At 55.4% G+C, this 18178-nt stretch overlaps 1 long non-coding RNA gene and 1 pseudogene across 1 annotated transcript; both read right to left on the bottom strand.

Annotated features, from left to right (window-relative positions):
* The window catches only part of LOC137675651 (interleukin-11 receptor subunit alpha-like), a 36784-nt pseudogene that overhangs the window by 12920 nt on the left and 5686 nt on the right, over nucleotides 1–18178 (bottom strand).
* Nucleotides 1318–10164, bottom strand: LOC137675795 (uncharacterized). The gene is made up of 3 exons (XR_011050005.1): nucleotides 9917–10164; nucleotides 6518–7494; nucleotides 1318–4874 (listed from the first exon to the last, which is right to left on the bottom strand). It is a non-coding gene; the product is annotated as an uncharacterized lncRNA (long non-coding RNA).

Raw genomic sequence — 18178 nt, 5'->3', positions numbered from 1 at the left:
GGGGTGCCTCCAGGGTCCCCACGCTGGGAGGGTCATGCCTTGCTGGGATGTGGGGAGCTCGGGGGTGGGGGCTCACCTTCCTCTTCCCAGCCCTCGAGGATGGCAAGGGAGGTTGATGCCAGGGCTGCTGCAAAGAATACCATCACCCTGCCCAGGCCTGGGATGGGACTGTGCATCTGAAGGAGGCAGAGTGGGGAAGGAGAGGGCATTATCCCCTGCAACGGGGTGACCAGCGGGGGGCCACAAACCAGAGCATCCCTGCAGGACCACTCACCCCACATCTCCCCCTTGTCTCATCCCATCCTGCTGGAGACAGCATGGGGACAGCATGGGGACAGCATGGGGACCGTGCTACCAGGACCCCAGTTGGGACAGCCAGCAGTGTCTGTGCCACTGTCACAGTTGGTCCCCGGCTGACGAGGAGTCCCTGTGCCTGGAGGGGGGATGCAAAGGGCAAACACTGACCAGAAGCTCAGGGCTGCGTGGGCTGGCGGGATTAAGGGCTCTTTGCCATTGCAGTCCTGTGCCAGGAGACCTGGCTGGCTCTCAGCCCTGCGAGAAAACTGGGGTGATCCAGAGACCTATGCTGGTGCAGCTGGAGTGGGAAGGGACGGAGGAGAAATTCTGGCCTGTTTTTATGTGGCAGGAGACATCAATTAGATATGAACAGGCTCACACAGCCAGGGAGAGCAGGTCTGTGAGAGCTCAGATCGCACCAAGAGCGGGGCTGGCTGGGGGTCCTGTGTCACTGCCCATCCCCGCGCCCGCTGCAGGGCTGGTCCATGCAGGTCTGTGCCCTTCCAGGCCATTTGGGGTCTCTGGGCCCAGGGAAAATGGCCCTGAAATCCCTTCCTCCCACTCAGAGACCACCAGTGAGGGGGATGATGAGGCAGGATGTGCACCCAGCTCTCCATGGGTCAACCCCAGCCACAGACCTGGGCCTCTCTACCACAGCACAGCCAGAATCGCCATTTGCGCCAGTCAGCATCGTCATTTACGCCAGCCAGCATTGCCCTGTCCATCCCAGCCAGCATCACCCTGTCTGTGCCAGCCAGCATTGCCCTGAGGTGTCTGTCCCAGCCAGCATCACCCTGTCTGTGCCAGCCAGCATTGCCCTGAGGTGTCTGTCCCAGCCAGCATCACCCTGTCCATCGCAGCCAGCATCGCCCTGAGGTGTCTGTCCCAGCCTCCATCGTCCCGCACATATCAGCCAGCATCTCCCTGTCCGTGCCATCCAGCATCACCCTGTCCATCCCAGTCAGCACCACCCTGTCGCTATATTTGTCACGGCGGTCAAATAAAGACAGGAGACAGAAGGATAGTTCCAAGCAGGCAGCAAAGCAAAAAAAGCGCCTGTGTTTATTTTACACCACTTTTTATACCCTCCCCCTCTAGCTGACTAGCTTTATGATTGGTTGCACTCGCTATTCACGCGCCTGACAACAACTGCTGATTGGCCGTCACGCGCCAGCCACGAGTCCATGGTTGGCAGCTGGAATGTCACTCCGCTTCCTGTTTTGACACTATCTCACATCCTGTTTTCTTGCTAAATTCCTCTTCGCTCTCAGGATTAGCCGTTCAAGGACATAGCTCCATTCCTTCAAGGTCAGGGCTGCCAGCAGCCCAGTCCAACCCCTCAATTCCCCCTTTTTGTTTTTCAACCAAAAAGGCCGTGTTTATCATCCGTTGCAGGGCCCTTTGCAAACAAGAAAACAAACACGGTAACACGAGCATGACGATACAAACTACAAACAGTCCCATAAGTCCCATCTTTATCAATCCTGTCAGCCATCCCCCAAGTCCTAGGTGACCCAGCCAGTCATCTAAGAACCCATGACCCTCTCATATTTTCTGTGTTGCATCCATTAGTTCTTTGATTTGCTTATGAATTGATTTGGAGTGATCGCTCAGATCCATATAACACATCCCATCAAAATCCTGACACCCACGACCATGCGCTAATAATAAAAAGTCTATAGCAGCTCTATTTTGCAAGGTGGCATGTCGAATACTATCTACATCATTGGCTAATGCTTCTAAAACTCTAGAAGTTTGGTTAGCTCTTTTTGCAACCCAGCAAGCTAAATTTCGCAGTTACGTCAACCCCTGGGCAGCAGCAACATCCGGGGCGAGAAGGGAAGATATAACAACCTCAGTCCTGGACCATAGCTTTACCTCATCATCACAGTCCAACCCCATGGCAGTGACACCTCTTTTTTGCCTCGCCTTACGTAGGTCAGTATGATTTAGCATGACTTTTTGTGTAGGCATTAGTAGACTTAATTTGCCTATGGTAAACGGACCTCCCACCTTCTTACTGGGCAGCCCTGGCCAAGCCCTATCCCCACAAATTAGGAATAAACCCTTTGGTAATTTCCTAGGCATGGCCAAATTCGGGGCTGGCTCTGTTCGATCGCGCCCTACGGTGGCACACCAGATCGATTCATTTTGCCACAATGGATTACTGGGTGTGACATTTTGTAATCCCTTCATGTTGTTTTGAGGAATATCTGATCCCTCTGTGTAATTAAAAAACACACAGGATTCCGCCCCTAAAGTTCCTAGGATGTCGAGTTCCTGGGGCTCTAAGGGACTGACAAGCAAGTTATCGTCCCAGGAATCTCAAGTTTGGCCACACTCCGTTGTATTCCCACAGAGGTTATGTTTCACCTTACTCAACCCTGCCACTATCTCCTTGCTTTCAGATCTGTTTAAGGGGACCTCCACTAGACATGTATGAAAGGGTTGTTCAGGCTGAGCTAAGGAGGCACAAAGCTGCGTCTGGTTCAGGCTCCGCATCAGAGTCACCCAAACGTTGTGACTCCCCTCCCAAGGTGTCGGTGGAAGGACTATCGGCTGGTGTCCTCTTGTCAGCTCCAGGATCCAAAGCAGGCTTAACACACCTGGTGGGAAACCACCGTGGCCCTGCATCTGTGGAGACGCAAGCATAACCACGTCCCCAGGTAATTAAATCCCACGGGCCTGTCCACCTTCCCGTTCGCAGATCTCGTGCTAAAACCTTTGCCCTAACAAGAGGATCGACTCCCTGCAAAGACAAAAAATGAGAGATAATTACAGGACACTCTTTCCTGGCTGGCACAGTTAAATGATTCAATGTGTACACAGCCTTCCATAGGCGAGCATGCGGGGGTCTCAGAGCTCATTCCCCCTTTTTGTTTCTCGAGAAGTTGCTTCAGAGTGTGGTGCACTCGTTCCACAATGGCCTGGCCGGTCGGGGAATGAGGAATGCCAGTAACATGTTCCACCCCCCAGGAGGTGAGAAATCGGGCCATGCGTGCAGATACATACGCCGGCCCGTTGTCCGTCTTAATACATTTCAGAATCCCAAGGGCAGCCCAGGCTCGCCGAAGATGTGAGATGGCGTCGATTGCTTTCTCGCCGGCATGGGCCGATGCCCACACGACCTTAGAAAAAGTATCCACAGAGACGTGAACATATTGTAGGCGACCAAAAGAGGGAATGTGTGTTACCTCCGTTTGCCACAGGTCCAAGGCTTGGCAGCCGCGTGGGTTAACCCCACGTGGAAAGACCAGTACGGGTCCTAGGTGTTGACACTCCGGACAAGCGGCAGTGATAGATTTCGCGTCTGCAAAAGAGATCTTGAATTGACGGACTAACGCCCGAGCCCCTTGGTGAAAAAACTGGTGAGACAGAAACGCTTGACGAACAAGGTCTGGCACTGGAGGGGCCCAAGCAGGGGCTGCGAGAGCGTCAGCACGCGCGTTCCCTTCACATATGAATCCTGGCAGACCGGTGTGGCTGCGAATATGCAAGATATAATACCTATGCATACGTCTGTTCACTACAGTCCATAGCATTTTTAGCAACGAAAATAATTGTTCTGAGTTTACCTCTTTGAGCAGCGCACGATCAACACGCTGCGCAATGTCTGCTACATAAGCAGAGTCCATGACAATGTTTATAGCACAATGCGAAAATGTTTTAAAAGCAACAATGGCAGCACTAAGTTCAACCAATTGAGGTGATCCCTGTACTAAATGCACCAATTCCCGCCATTGCCTTCCGTCATACCAGGTAACTACTGCTTTTCTCAATTTTTCCAGAGCCGTCAGTAAAGACCGTGGGGCCTTGTACTGGGTTATCCGCTGCCAGTGGCTTTTGAATCACTTGTAACAATGACCACTCCCCATTGTCCTGGAACATCCCATCCCCACAAATTCAAGGGGACATCAATCACGTAGGGTCGCACTGTCGCCATCTGACCCTCAGGGCTCCGAACTTGCACCATAAATCGTCTCTGGACACTCTGTGTCGCACCACCTACTCCCGCCAGCATGGAGCCAGCCGAGCAGGTGGGCCAGGATCGAGGCCATATACGTGCAGATATGATAGTCACATCTGCTCCCGTATCAATCATCCCGGTCACCCGTATTGTCGAGGGGGTTCCTTTGGCGAAGGTGAGTATACAAGTTAAAGTTGGGCAGGTATTCTGTATGCTCTGAGCCCAAAAGATCTGCGGCGTTCCCGTCAAACCGAACCCCTCCTCCCCTCTGATCTTATCCTGTTTACAAGTGACTTGCGCTCGGAAAAGAATCAACTGCGTGATCCGGCTACCTTCGGAAATTGACACGGGGGGGTAGGAGTCCATACCATCGCACAAATTTGACCCATATAGTCTGCATCAATAACTCCTGGTAAAACAAATAGACCTTGCAAGGTTACACTAGGACGTCCGAGTAATAGTGCACTTAACTCATTTCCAATGGGTCCCACGGCATTCATTGGTACCTTATGCACTCTGCTATTCTCTATTGTGATTGTGGCTGCTGTGGTAACATCCAGTCCGGCGCTCCCTGCGGTTCGGGCTGCCAGTTGACTGCGTAAGCCTGGAACTGGTTGGGAAGATTCATTTGTGTCAGCACACGGTTCCCCCCCATGTTCTTCCTCCCGTTTCCCTGCACTCTGCTGCTGCTTGCTATCAGCTGACCTTGAGCATTATACTTAGACCTGCACTGCTTCACAAAATGCCCCAGCTTCCCACAGCGATGACACATCAAAACAGAGTTACCTCCCCCACTCAGCTTCTACTTCTTAGGGCAATTTTTCTTAAAGTGACCTTCTTGCCTGCATGTATAACAACGATGAGTTACCTTAACTGCTGCCGCAAATGTTTTTGTTAAATGCTCCATCTGAAATGTGGTGGTTCCCACTTTCCCGCAAGCATCCATTAGTTCGGTTAAGGTGGGGTTACGATTTGCCATCCCTGCAATAACTTTCCTGCAATCCTCGTTTGCGTTGTCCTTTGCTAACTGTAACAACAACACTTCTTTAGCAGCCCCGTTTAGTATTTTTTTTTCTAAGGCATCTCTCAACCTATCTATAAATGACACGTATCCCTCACCTGGACCTTGTTTTATTGTGGTCCAAGATTGTTGAGGAGCACCGTTATCTGGGACCTGCAACAGGGCCTGGAAGGCCAGTTCTTTTCCCTGTTGCAGGATTAAAGGATGCAAGCGAGCTTGCAATTGGGGAGAATTCATCGGAGGATCTCCCATCAACTGCAGTATCCCGGCCCCAAAACAGGGATCATCTTGTGGATATTCCAAATTCATCAATGCCTGTTCGTTAGCAAATCGCCTCCAGTTTGCCTCAAAAAGCAACATTTGCATAGGGGTCAGTATCACTTGAGCAATCGCGTGGCAGTCATGGGCTGTCAAGTCTCCCGTAAAAATACTACGCAATAACGATTGAGCATAGGGCGAGCCCAGACCATGTTGTATATTCTTATCTCCTTAATTACTCCCCAATTGAATGGCTCCCATTCTGGTGGGCCATTTCCATCCCCTCGATATACTGGGTAAGCCAATACCCCACCACCCATAGCAGCCGCAGCCCCGAAATCACCGTCCGCAAGTGCATGCTCTCTTAATTTTCTCCAGAACCTGGTCAGGTCCGGGCCAGACACAATAACCTGGACTGGCTGCAACGTGACTGGCTGCTACCACCTGACTTTCCTGACCCTCGGGCTCTGCAGCAACTATGTCCTGCTTCCATCTCTTCAGAAAGGTCTATTAAGGGTGGCTCAGCCTCTGATTCGGGTAACGGGACGGTAACGGATCAATGTTCTGCTGCTGTTCTATGGGCGGTGGGGGGGGCTCTGGCGGCACGGAGGGCAAAGTCACTGTGGAAGGAGCTGTAGCCGCCTCAGCCGCCGCCTTTGTCTCTCTGTCCACTTCACTTGCTCCAGTGAGTCTAAGACTAATCTTTACAGCGTCAACGACACAGTTTCGATCTTGTCCCCCCTTGAGGCAGCCTCAAAGAGAGACGTTCCAGCACTTTGCCACGTACTAACTTTGAAAGCAGTCTGCGCCGTAGCTGGCAAATCATTCTTTTTACACCACACCAGCAATGTGCTCAGGGCATTCTCCTCATATTTGATGCCCCTCTTTTTGAGTATGCTAATCAGTATCATTAGTATGGATTTTTCCTCGGCTGAAATTTTAGCACCCATGTTAATCAGTCCCCAACGGCTCACCTCTCCAGGTGTCTGTTACAGTGGTCTGGACCCCAGGCTCACTCCGCCCGTCTCAGCTACGTTGGGCACTGCTTTCACCACTCGTTGTCCGCAGTCTCTCAGCAGCTCTGAATGCTCTGGTCGTGCCTCACACGGGGCACCATTTGTCGTTATATTTGTCACGGCGGTCAAATAAAGACAGGAGACAGAAGGATAGTTCCAAGCAGACAGCAAAGCAAAAAAAGCGCCCGCGTTTATTTTACTCCATTTTTTTATACCTTCCCCCTCTAGCTGACTAGCTTTATGATTGGTTGCACTCGCTATTCACGCGCCTGACCACAACCGCTGATTGGCCGTCACACGCCAGCCACAAGTCCATGGTTGGCAGCTGGAATGTCACTCCGTATCTTGTTTTTCTCACATCCTGTTTTCTTGCTAAATTCCTCTTCACTCTCAGGTTTAACCATTCAAGGACATAGCTCCGTTCCTTCAAGGTCAGGGCCGCCAGCAGCCCAGTCCAACCCCTCATCACCCTGTCTGTGCCAGCCAGCATTGTCCCAGGGCATCCATCCTGGCCAGCATCACGCCATCCATCCATTTCAGCAGCATCACACTGTCCCTATCAGCCAGCCCTGCCTGGCCCCAGCAGGCACAGACAGCTGAATCATTTCTCCCCAAAAGACCCCCTGCCCACCCCTCACAAATGGGCAGACCTGCTTATTTACACCCACATTGCTGGGCTCTGCTCCTGGTTGCAGGTGGGCAGGAGCCAAGGGCATAGGAAGCAGGGAGCTCCCTGCCAGCCCCAAGCACAGGCTGCAGCTCGTGGGTGTAAATCCACGTCCCCCTGAGTCACCTGGGTTCGACAGCCAAGGGGGGATGCTCAGGGATGGAATGCTCCAGCCCTGGAAAGGTGCCCCGGAGCAGCTGCTGGTTTCTCTCCTGCAGGAAGGCTGCCAGCTCTGAGCCTGGTTTGCTGCAGGCACCCACAGACTGAACTGCAAGGCGAAGGAAAAGAGCCATGAGGAGATGCGTTGCAACCCAGTGAGTGCAGGGAGAAAGGCATGCAGCACCCTTCATCAGCCCCATCCTGAACACACCAGGCAGCCTCAAACACAAGCCCCAAATGTAAATAATTTCATGAGACTGTTGTAAGCTTTTCCTACCAAACCACCTGTAGAAATGTTCCCAAGAAACATTGGTTAAAAGGTTTCTGCCAAAACTATGCTGATAACTCACTGGGAACATTCGGCCTGAAAGTAAAATATTTTGGTGATGGAAAAAAAAACCAGACTTAAAATACACTTAAAAGCAGCAACCAAAAATAACTCCAAACACCACATGGACCAGAGTTAAAGGGATAGTGCTGGGGGCGGGGGGAAGGGAGAATGTGTCAGTGTGGACAGAGAGAAATAGTTTTAAAAGAAAATAATTTCTTCTCCTGACCACCCTGGGGTTTTGTGGAAACACTGTGGAGGGTGGAGGCAGAGCTGCTGCGCCCATTGCCCACCGTGCCCCTCTGTGGCAGGGGGATATGCTCTGGGTGCTGGCTCACTGGTGACACGAGCTTACCAGGTCTCAGGGCCACTGACTGGTTCAAGACCAGCCTGGAAAAATGACCCTGCAGCCACAATGCTCAAAGGCATCTTTCCCTGCACGGACAAGGGAAGAGCTGGGGGCATGGTAGGATTTGCAGCCAGCTGCTGTTACCCCCCGGGAATGGTGCAAGCCCTGCCCAGCCAGCCTGGCTGTGGGTGGTAATGCCCACAAACCCAAAGGCACCCCAGACCTCTATATGGTGACAGAGGGCATCTCTGTAGACCCCATCCCCAGCCACGTCCCAACCCCTGATCTCCATGGCGATCCCCCAGTGGTCCCCCACCGCTCACCCTGAGGGCCACCCTGCATCCTCCCACCCTTCAGCACCCTCTGTCCCAGGGCCCCCCCCAGCACTCCCCATCCTTACCTCAGCACCCCATGAGCTCCCCTGCCTCAGACGGGCTCTTTTGGGCAGCTGCCCACCCCTGCCAGCACGGCACGGGGGGAAGGCAGCACCAAGCCCCCCCAAACACACACGTTGGCTTAATAAATGACCCGCCTGAGCGTTGCTGAAACCTAGCCACAGCTGAACACTACCACAGAGAGAAGAAACAGGGCAAGCCTTTCCTCGCCTGACCGAAGGCCACAAACAAAAGGGGAAGGAGCCACAGAGTGAGGGAAGACCTGGAGCTCTAACCCACCCTGGGTGTGGCAGTGTGGCAGGGGGCCAGATGTTCTGGGTCAGGCAGAGCTGTAAAACAGCCTGCCCAGAAAGGATCCCCTTACTTTCTGCAACCAAACTCCCCGGCAGAGGGGAAAACAGGCGTGCAAATGAACTCACACGCACATGTGTTGCCAGGCCACCTTCCTTAGCAGCTCTGCACCCCCATGGACCGGTACACAGGTGGAGAAAGCATTCCTCTATGCTTGCACCAGCAGTGACATATCCTAGGGACCGGGAGTCCTGGCACAGTGGCCCTGGAGCCGAGCCGGGGCAGAGAGAACAATCAGAGCTTTTCTTCCTCCCTGCATGTTAATCCTGGGCCGAGAGGCATCTGCCACCTGCCTGGGGCTGGGTGACCACCCGTGGCCATGGCCAGGGCAGTGGGACCAAGCCCAGCCTGGGGCTGTGGCTTGGCCCTGGCAGGGAGGGCAGTGGTGCCAGACTCTGCACCCCCCAGCACAGGATGCTCTCATCACTAGCATGGCCAGAGTGACCAGGCTGTGCATGGCACCCATGGGTACGAGCCAGAAATGCAAGGTGCCACCCTCCATCCCGCACTGATCTCTGTCCTAATGGGCATCATTTTAGCCCATCCAAAGGTTTTGGGGGAGATGCAGGGAGAAATCCTGCCATGAGCCCCTTCTTGCATCCAAACTGAAATGCCACAAGCCAAAACATCCCCCCATCCCCCCAAATCACAGCCCTGTGCACTGGCACTGATGCCAATGCAGGGTGTGACAGTCCCCCTGGCATGGCTGCTCTGTGCCATGCCCCGATGTGGCCTGGCAAATCCTGGCTCAGATTCCTGGGGGAGGCCAACTTTTCATTGTGCTCAGCACTTTGAAAGACAGTGGGGTTTGGGTTTTTTTTTTTGCTTTGCTTCATTTGAAGTTGCTCTTCAAAGACAATGAGCCACACACAGAGCTGGGGGTGGCAGGGGGACACACATGGAGATGATGTCGTGCCAGGGGGCTGAAGATGGCAGGGGGGAGACATGGGATGCTCCCCACCAAGCACAGAAAGCTGGGGTGCCTCCTAACCTTTCCCCAGGGTGGTCTGGGGCAGCATCGCTGCAATGGAGATGTGGCAAATAAAACAACCCAAGAGCACTTGGCAGCTCTGCCCGCTGCATGCTGGGCCCTGCCAGAGTCGCTCACCTGCAAAAAGCCGCTCTGCAACGGGTGATGTCTGATGCTGGCCGGCTCTAATGCCCTGGACATGGCATCATGCTGCACTCCTGCCCCTGAGCTGGTGGAGCATCCCTGCGCCCCAGATCCTCCTCTTTGCCAGTGCCCGCTGTGGGAAACCCATCTCCATGGCCAAGGGTGGTGGTGTTTTGAAGCAGCAGGAATTTCCCTCTTCTTGCTTTCCTGTGGGGCTGGGAGCACAGCACCCTGTTAACCCCCTCTCCTCCTGGCAGCCCTGCAGAAGTGCCATGCCCCACTCTGAGGAGCTGCAGCGTGGCCTAAGCCCATCCCTGTGGCCACTGCTCTGCCCAGAAACCTGGAAGCACCCCACCCCTGCAGCATTGGTAGCCTCCATCCCCGCTGACGCTGCACACCTTAGCATCATCCCCTCTTCAGATGTGAGTGAAAGACCAGAGGGTTTCGTACCCAACAGCGCGGCTAGACCCGGAGGTGGCACAAACCCATGGTACCAGCTGGGAATTGCATCAACATGCACCTTTGGGGTGAGGGGAGCATCAACCCCACTGCTGTGTCAGTCCTCTGCAACCAGCCACCCCTGTCCCCTAAACGCCACTGTGTGCCCAGAGAAAGTCCAGCAATAGGTGCCAGTGGGGAGGGAGACGTGTCCCCCACCACCTCTGGGTGAAGAGCCCCCAGGACTGCTGGCAGTGCCCGGGGGGCACCTCCTTGCCCACTCTGGGCACTGCCAGGGTGATGCTCCCCGAGGCCAAGGGGAGAGCCCCACTCACCATCCCCAGCCCCTCCCGTGCCTTGGGGACCTCAAAAAGGGCTGCTTTCCTCTGCACCCCTTCGTTGGGGTGCTGAGCATCCATGGGCCCCCATGCCTGCTGGGCTGAGCTGAGTCAGCACACACACACACGCACACCTGCACCCACTGCGACCCCAGCACCCACTGCTGGAATTACCCCAACTAAACCAGTAAAACCAGTCACAGCCTTTCCCTGTGAGGCTGCTGCAGTCCAATAACCACCTTGCAGCCTGAACACGGGGCTAAACCCCAAGCAGCCCACGTGCAGGGCTACATCCAGTACAGTCCCAGTGTGGAGCTTAACCCAGTGCAGCCCAAAGGTGGGATTAAACCCCGCTCATCTCAGGAGTGTGATTAAATCCAGCACACTCCAAACTTGGGGTTAAATCCAGTGCAGCCCAAACATGGGGTTAAACCCAGTATAGACCAGAAGTGGGGTTAATCTCAGCTCAGCCCAAATGTGGGATTAAACCCAGCTCAACCCAAATGTGGGGTTAACCCTAGTTCAGCCCAAATGTGGGGTTATACAGCCCAAACATGGGGTTAACCCTAGCACAGCCCAAACACAGGGTTATGCAGTCCAAATGTGGTGCTGGTGCTAAACCCAATGTAGCCCAGGAGTGGTGTTAACCCCAGCTCAACCCAAATGTGGAGTTAAACCCAGCTCAGCCCAAACACAGGGTTAACCCCAGCACCACCCAGGGAACTGGTTCATCTCCACAGACAGGCACAAGGCAAATCCCCATACAACCCATACAACCCCCCCCCTCCCCCCCGCCCCTCCCCGCCATCCCCACGGGGCTGGCGGCCCCTAGCAGGACCTGGTGCTGAGGGGCCAGGGGCCCACCCCATGCCTCAGCATGGTGGCAGGGCAGGCTTTTCTCTTACCCCGTCTGGGAAACTCCCACCCCAACACCCCAATTTCTGCCTGACGCTGCCCCAGCCCACAGGAAGGAGAAGCCTCTGGCTCCAGGTTGTAACTGGAGGCATCTGCAAGGGCCAGTGAGGGCTCTTAGCAGCCAGCAGCCCCGACGCCCCACCAGCTGGCAGTGTTACATTCGGAGGCAGGGAGAGAAGGGGTCCCCCCTCTCCCCGTCCACATTCCCATGCTCCCCTCCCCCAAAGCCACACACCGGAAAAATTTCTAAAAATAATATCCTGGCTGTAAAGAAACCCACCAATGCTGCAGCTGGAGTCATGGGGGGGGGGGGCTGCATCCCCTCTGTCCTTGACATAGGGCTGTGGGATGGGGACAGGCACGGCAGAACCCGTCAGCAGGGAGTTGGGCCACCCTGTGATTAGAATAGGGCAGGAAAGGCTTTTCCAAGTGTTTGGGATTTGGGATTTTTTTTTTTGCTCCCATCAGCCTGCACCCTGGCATTTCACACCCCGCCCCAGGAGCATCTGCACCCCTCAGAACAAACCTCCCCAGAAGTTGGCCCTGGAGCTGTGATAGAAGAGCATATGCATCCATATATGTAGGGCATGGACATATATATATGTACATATATGTGAGCATCCCATGCAAGCCCAGCTCCTCCCAATGCTCCTGATGAACTGGAGCCGGGAAGCCCAGGCAGGAGAGGGGTCCCGCAGCATCCTCCTGCCTGGTGCTCCCTGCATCCCTCCCCATGCTCCAAAGCCGGCCAATGCCTGAGGGTTCAGCTCCATCCCTGAGGCACAAAGGTGCCTGGGTCAGCCAAAACGCTGCAGGGCGTCAGGGCCAAAATAAACAGCTTGCCCAGCTCGCCCTACTGTGGTACAAATGCTCCCCTAGCTAGCAATTTACTGTCACTCTTTTTGCAAAACAAAATCCCTTTTGGGCCAGAGAGGGATTTCAGGTGTCATCAAGGGCCACCTGGGCAGCCAAATAAAGCCACCACCAAAGGGTGGCCCATTAATCCTTTGCAGCCCACCGGTGGTGTCCCTGCGTGGGGGGAAGATGGCAGTTGTAGACCCCCCCCCGGCAACGTACAATGTGGGGATGCCAGTGCCGGGCTCTGGCACCCAGTGGGAAAACCGTGGCTCGTCTTCTCCAAGCTTGGAGGCAACCCTTCCTGCTTTGCTAAGGGGAGACATCCCAGGGGATGCAGCAGGATACAAGGCACGTGGCAGGGTTGGAGGCTAGGGAAACACCTCACTGAGGCAGCATCTGTGCCCCCTGCCTCACACTAGGTCAACAGACAGCAGTCCCCAAGCCAAAAGGAGAGGTGGAGAAGCGGCAAGAAGTGAGCAAAAGCTGGGGCAGAAGCCCACTACCGAGGCTGGGGGCTGCAGAGCAGGGCCAGGGAATGGGAGCTGTGCCCTGCCTGAGTTGAGAAGGTTGGAAAAACACCATCTGGCTTGTTTTCTGCTGGGGGAAAATAAAAAAAAAACAACCAAGTTCTCCTGAAAGATTAAGTGCAAGTATATCCGAGTGGAGGGAAGCAGGGCAACATGGTGAGCATGTTGACACATCTCCTTCCATGATGCTGGAGAGATGTCCTGGCCTCACTCCGAGCCAGCTCTGTTTATAGGCTCCTATTGTCTCTTTTTTCCTTTTGGGGTTCCCCCCCCGCAATGTTATAGTTCAAAGTAAACAAAAGCAAGCAGCCTCTTACTCCAAACATTTCAGCCATCCCAAACTTTCTCCAGAGGGGGGCTGCCCATGGAATTTTCCTCATCCAAAAGAATTTCGAAATGTTGCTGTTGCAGCCTGCTCTGATTGGAGGCCAAGGCAGCTCTGAAATCCTTCGCAAAACACTAGAGCTGCCCTCTGCACAGCCCCCAGCTCCAGACAGAGGCACCCAGTTCCCTTCACCAGGACCAGCAGCTGCCGCGCCCCAAAACCCCCCCATGCACAGGGAAACCCTCCCACCTGGCACACTTGCTGAAGGGGAGTCGAGGCATGTCTCAGCCTGCACAACCCCCCCAGCCCATCACCTGAAGGGAGCCAGCAGGTCCTGGTGAGGCCAGATCCTGATTTTTATATTTTAAACTGCTGCTACAGTTACTATTGCCCCGAGACAGCAATGCTAGTGCAAAGGGCTTGGGTGCACCAGGGGACAGCAGGGCAAGCCCATGCACAGCAGCATCCCCTTTGTAGGCCTCTCCACTCTGCCAGCCGGCGGGGGGATGGAGGGCGAAGCAGCTGCCAGAGCTCCTCGGAGGAGCAGCTGGCAGCACACCGAGCACCGGGAAGGCAGTTTGCAACAGTGATGCCTTCTCGGTGTCCGCCTGCTCACCACATGGGCAGACAGAGCAGGAGGGGATGCCATGCTGCACCCATCCCTGGGGATGGTTTCTCATCAGGCCAGGCTCAGGCGATACGGGCTCCGCCGGCAGTGGCCCAGGGAGGGAGGGGTGTTTGTAGATATTAAAATGCAGTCATAAAGGAGAATAAAAGGGCAGCCTTGTTTCAGAACAAGTCTCTCAGGCTTTCCCCTCTCCCAGCACGTGCATGCTCAGCACCTGGCCAGCAGCTGCGAGTGGCTCCCCCTTCCCGCAGCCCCCCCCCCACCCCTGGCTTGCCCAAGGACTGGGGTGCTGCTGGCAAGACCCCAACTGTCATGGGGTGAAGCCCAGCGCCTTTGGGTGGTAGCAGATTTGGAAGCCCACCCCTGCAGCCACCTGCACTTGATAAAAATTTCAGCTGGCACTTCTGGAAAACCCACCCCTGCACATCCCTTCCTCCATGCCCTTGGAGCTCCCTGCCTTCCTCTGCCTGCTGCCCTGCTTGTGTGCAGGCAAGGCTGCCTGGCCCCAGCTGCTTGGCAGCAGCCCCATGGCAGAACCACTGGTATTTCACCGCCTGGCCTCTCCCTGCCTTCTTGCTGGAGGCAAAACAAGCCAGCCAGTGTTTCAGCTGGGGTTTAAAATTAGCCCTGGGCACCCGACGCCCCCGGCGCCCGCACAGAGCAAGAAGACGTTGCAGGGTCCCCGCTCCAGTGGCTCCCCGGCACCTTGGGGTCTCCCGCTATCCCCAGGGACCCGCAAACCTCCACAGAAGCCCTCTCCTTGCGACATCTCCCCAAATCCATCCCCGAAATGGGATGATGCCTCCCCACAGCATCTCCTCTGCCTCTGTGCTGCCGTGCCCAGCCCCAAAAAGCTGTGGCCAGGAGGTCAGGGAGCAGCTGCGGGCATCAGCCTGGCAAAGGTGGCCCTCCCTGTCCCAGCCCCACCTACTCGGCTGGAGATGCCCGGCACACATCTGGCTTTGCCACTGCCCTCTGCCCCCTCTCCAGGCAGCAGTGAGGAGGGGGATGGTGGGCTGTGAGTCCAGAAGCCCCTCCATCCATCCCTCTCTCCATCCCTCTGCCTTTTCCCTGGCAGCATCCCAAAAGCGCAGGCTCACTGAGCTCCCTGTCCCCACGGTGCATGGGGACCCCGGGCACACTCCATCCCCAGCCGTGGCCCGAATGAATAACACCCCGGCAAGCAAGCTGGGAGCTGCTGTCTGGACAGTGTAGCAGCATCCCAGCCACGGGAATGGCTGCGGGATGTGGAAACATGGCAGCAAGCCCCAGGTGCTCATAAAAGCACTCCTGGGGAGCGGGCAGGAACCTCTAACCTCCCTCTAACCTCTCTCATAGCAGTGCAACCCGGTCAGGGTCTGGGGGGGTGACTGGGGGTGGTGATGGGGCCGCTGACACCCCCCATGGCAGAGCAAACTGGCTGTGTTTTCATGGAAGGAGCTGGCAGCTCTCGTGGGCTGGAAACACCCCTGGGCAGCACTGGAGGGGATGGTGAAGGACGGGCCACCGCAGCTCACCTCTGACCTGGTACGCAGCACGCGTTGGTTGTGACAGGGGCGACTAATGCAGCTCTTTAAACACCTCCACTGGCACGGGAGTGTGGCTCCAGGTTAGGGTTTAATTATCTGCCTTCCTCCACAGCCCATGCTCTCCTCTTGCTGAACCGCTATTGGGACTCCGGAGACTGTGGGGCTGGTACCAAGTGAGCAGGGCCGCGGTGAGGAGCTGGCCGGGAGCACGTCGAGGCTGCTGGGGACTATAAAAAGCACGGCTGTGGTATGCAGCAAGGCACTGAGAGAGGGGAATAAAATAAAATCAGGTGGTGGATGAGTCGGGCACTCGCTTCTGGGCCAGGGCTGGCCCCAGCACTGCCCCCCATCATCCCTTCCCCACTCCCTTCCTGGCTGACAGCCTGGGGATGTCCCAGCGAGGCTGGGGCAGAGCTGAGATTTGGTAAAGGATGGAGAATGCAGGGCTGGGATGGCAGGCGATGGAGGAGGGTCAAAGCTGGGGGATGATCGCCAGCTCCAGCACACAGGCTCCTGCCCTGGATGGAGGCATTGCAGCCACACCTCACCCAGCCTGGAGATGCCGGATCCGGGCACCCAGCCTTCTGGCAGCTTGTACCAGAGGATTAACCATTCCCTGATTTACAGCAGGAGGTGCCTTTGCCAGGGGCTGGCACACTGACAGCGAGAGTGGGTGCTCCACCATCGCCCAGAACCCCCTGGCATCTCAGTCCCGGTGGGAGATCTCACCCAGAGGTGACAGTGATGGCACAGGTTGGGGGTAGATTAATTTTAAACCTGAATAAACAATGGGAGAAGGCAATACCAGAGCTCGTACTTCCCGGCAGGGATGTTCAGCAGCAGGGCACAGCACCCGCGGCATGGCCGTGCCCAGCCTGGGTACCAGTGGGGCTCAGCCCTGGGGCTCACACCGCTCCAGGGGAGCTGAGACAGACTCAAATCCCACACCCGGGGGGCCTCCCCTTTCCACAAGGAGCTCCCAACTGAGTCAGTGCTGGCAGCGGGGAGAGCGGCTCCCGCTTGCCTTTGCAAAACCCCTCTGGCCTCCATGGGGAAGCACCCGCCCTGGGACACCCGTCCCACTGGGGATGGCACCAGGGCTCGCCTGTCCCCCAGCCACAGTGCACAACATTGGTCTTGGGAAACAACCAGGAGGGAAAAAAAAAATAATATTGTTGGTGGATCTAGAGGAAAAAAAAAAAAATGTTGGAGTTTTTCGTGCCAAAACGAAAATGAAAACCAAAACATTTTGTTCTAAATGATAGGCCTTGTTTAGTTTTCAGTGGTTTTACTTTTTTTAAAAGGTTCAAGTTAAATTGAGCTAATTTTGGCTTCCAAACATTACCTTGGGGTGGGGAATAAAATAAAATTAAAAAAAAAAAAAATCAAAACATTTCATTTGGAAAATTTCAGAGCGAAATGCCATGGCTTTTCCAGCCCTGGGAGAGCCACAGACCGGCGCTGAACCCAGCCTCAGCTCACAACATGCACTGGCCTCTCCGAAACAGCCTTTTTTTCCAGCAAAAAAAAGCAGCTGCATGATACGACCCCCCCGGGCTGTGTTGGTGGGTGTCTGGGAGATCTCATGCCCCAGTACCCGGCTGCCATCGGAGAGGTCCCCTCTGCCCATGCCAGTCCCCGGGACCTGCTGGGGCACGGAGAGACCCTGCTGCAGCTGGCAGCTGTGCACGCTCGAGCCAAATCTGAGCCAAGTTGCTCTCCAAAACTCCTCTTTAAATGTCTTCTCTATTAGGTCAGCATTCCTGTGTCGCCCGGGGAAGGTGGTTACAGCCAGCAGCCCGGCACACAGGCTCCTCGGTGCCAGCTGCTGGCTCTCCATCAGCAAGCAGCCTGCCCACGCTATTAAATTACTGAGAAAAATGGATTGTTTCACCAAAAATTAGATGCGGGAACTTCTTGCGCAGTGGCAAGGCAAGCGGGTAATTGGAAATTCATAGAACTGGCCACAAAATCTGCCTCTTGCTCTGCTCCATCCTCCTCTGGTTGCGGTGGGGGATGGTGGAGAGGCGTTTTTTGCCATCCTTGAAACGCTGCTGCTGCCAGAGATGCAGCGGCCACATCGCCAGCAGCGCTGCTGAGGTCCCCTGTGCACCCCAGGAGGGTTAAATGCTGCTGCAGGGTCCCTCCACCCTTGGTAGATGGGGAAAAAAAGTGAAAAAAAAAAAAAGCCCTCAGGAACCTTTCCAGGCGCTGGAGGAAACAAATCCTCTGTGCATGGCCAGACCTGCTCACTATTAATCACCTGGTGGGACACGTCTCACAGGGACATTGGCTGGGGACGCAGAAGGACACGCTGCCCCAGCACCTGTCTCACTCTTCCAGCTGCACCCCAGGGGTGAAAACTGAGATGATCTTCCCCATGGACCTTGCCTTGCTTATGTCCTTCACCCATCCCAGGTGCAGTGCAAGCACTGCTGAGACTCCATCCAAGCCCAGGCATCTCAGCATCCTCCTCCCAGATAGCTCCAAGTCTGAACCTCAGCACCTTGCCAGCTGAGCAGAGCCCTCCAAGGCATCTCCGGGGCAAACTGCCCAGCCATCGGAGCTGCCAGAGAACCCAGCTGCAGCCTCCGGTTAGGAAGGAGGGATGGGGATGTGCAGCAGACCAAGAGCTGTGTCAACAGGATGCTCCCAGAAACTGGTCCCTCTGGAGTTCATGCCGGCTGCTCCCTGCGTG

The sequence above is a fragment of the Nyctibius grandis genome, chromosome W (assembly GCF_013368605.1).
Source record: "Nyctibius grandis isolate bNycGra1 chromosome W, bNycGra1.pri, whole genome shotgun sequence".
Classification (NCBI taxonomy): domain Eukaryota; kingdom Metazoa; phylum Chordata; class Aves; order Nyctibiiformes; family Nyctibiidae; genus Nyctibius; species Nyctibius grandis.
The sequence above is the reverse complement of the archived record's forward strand: the minus strand, read 5'-3'. Positions and strand labels throughout refer to the sequence as shown.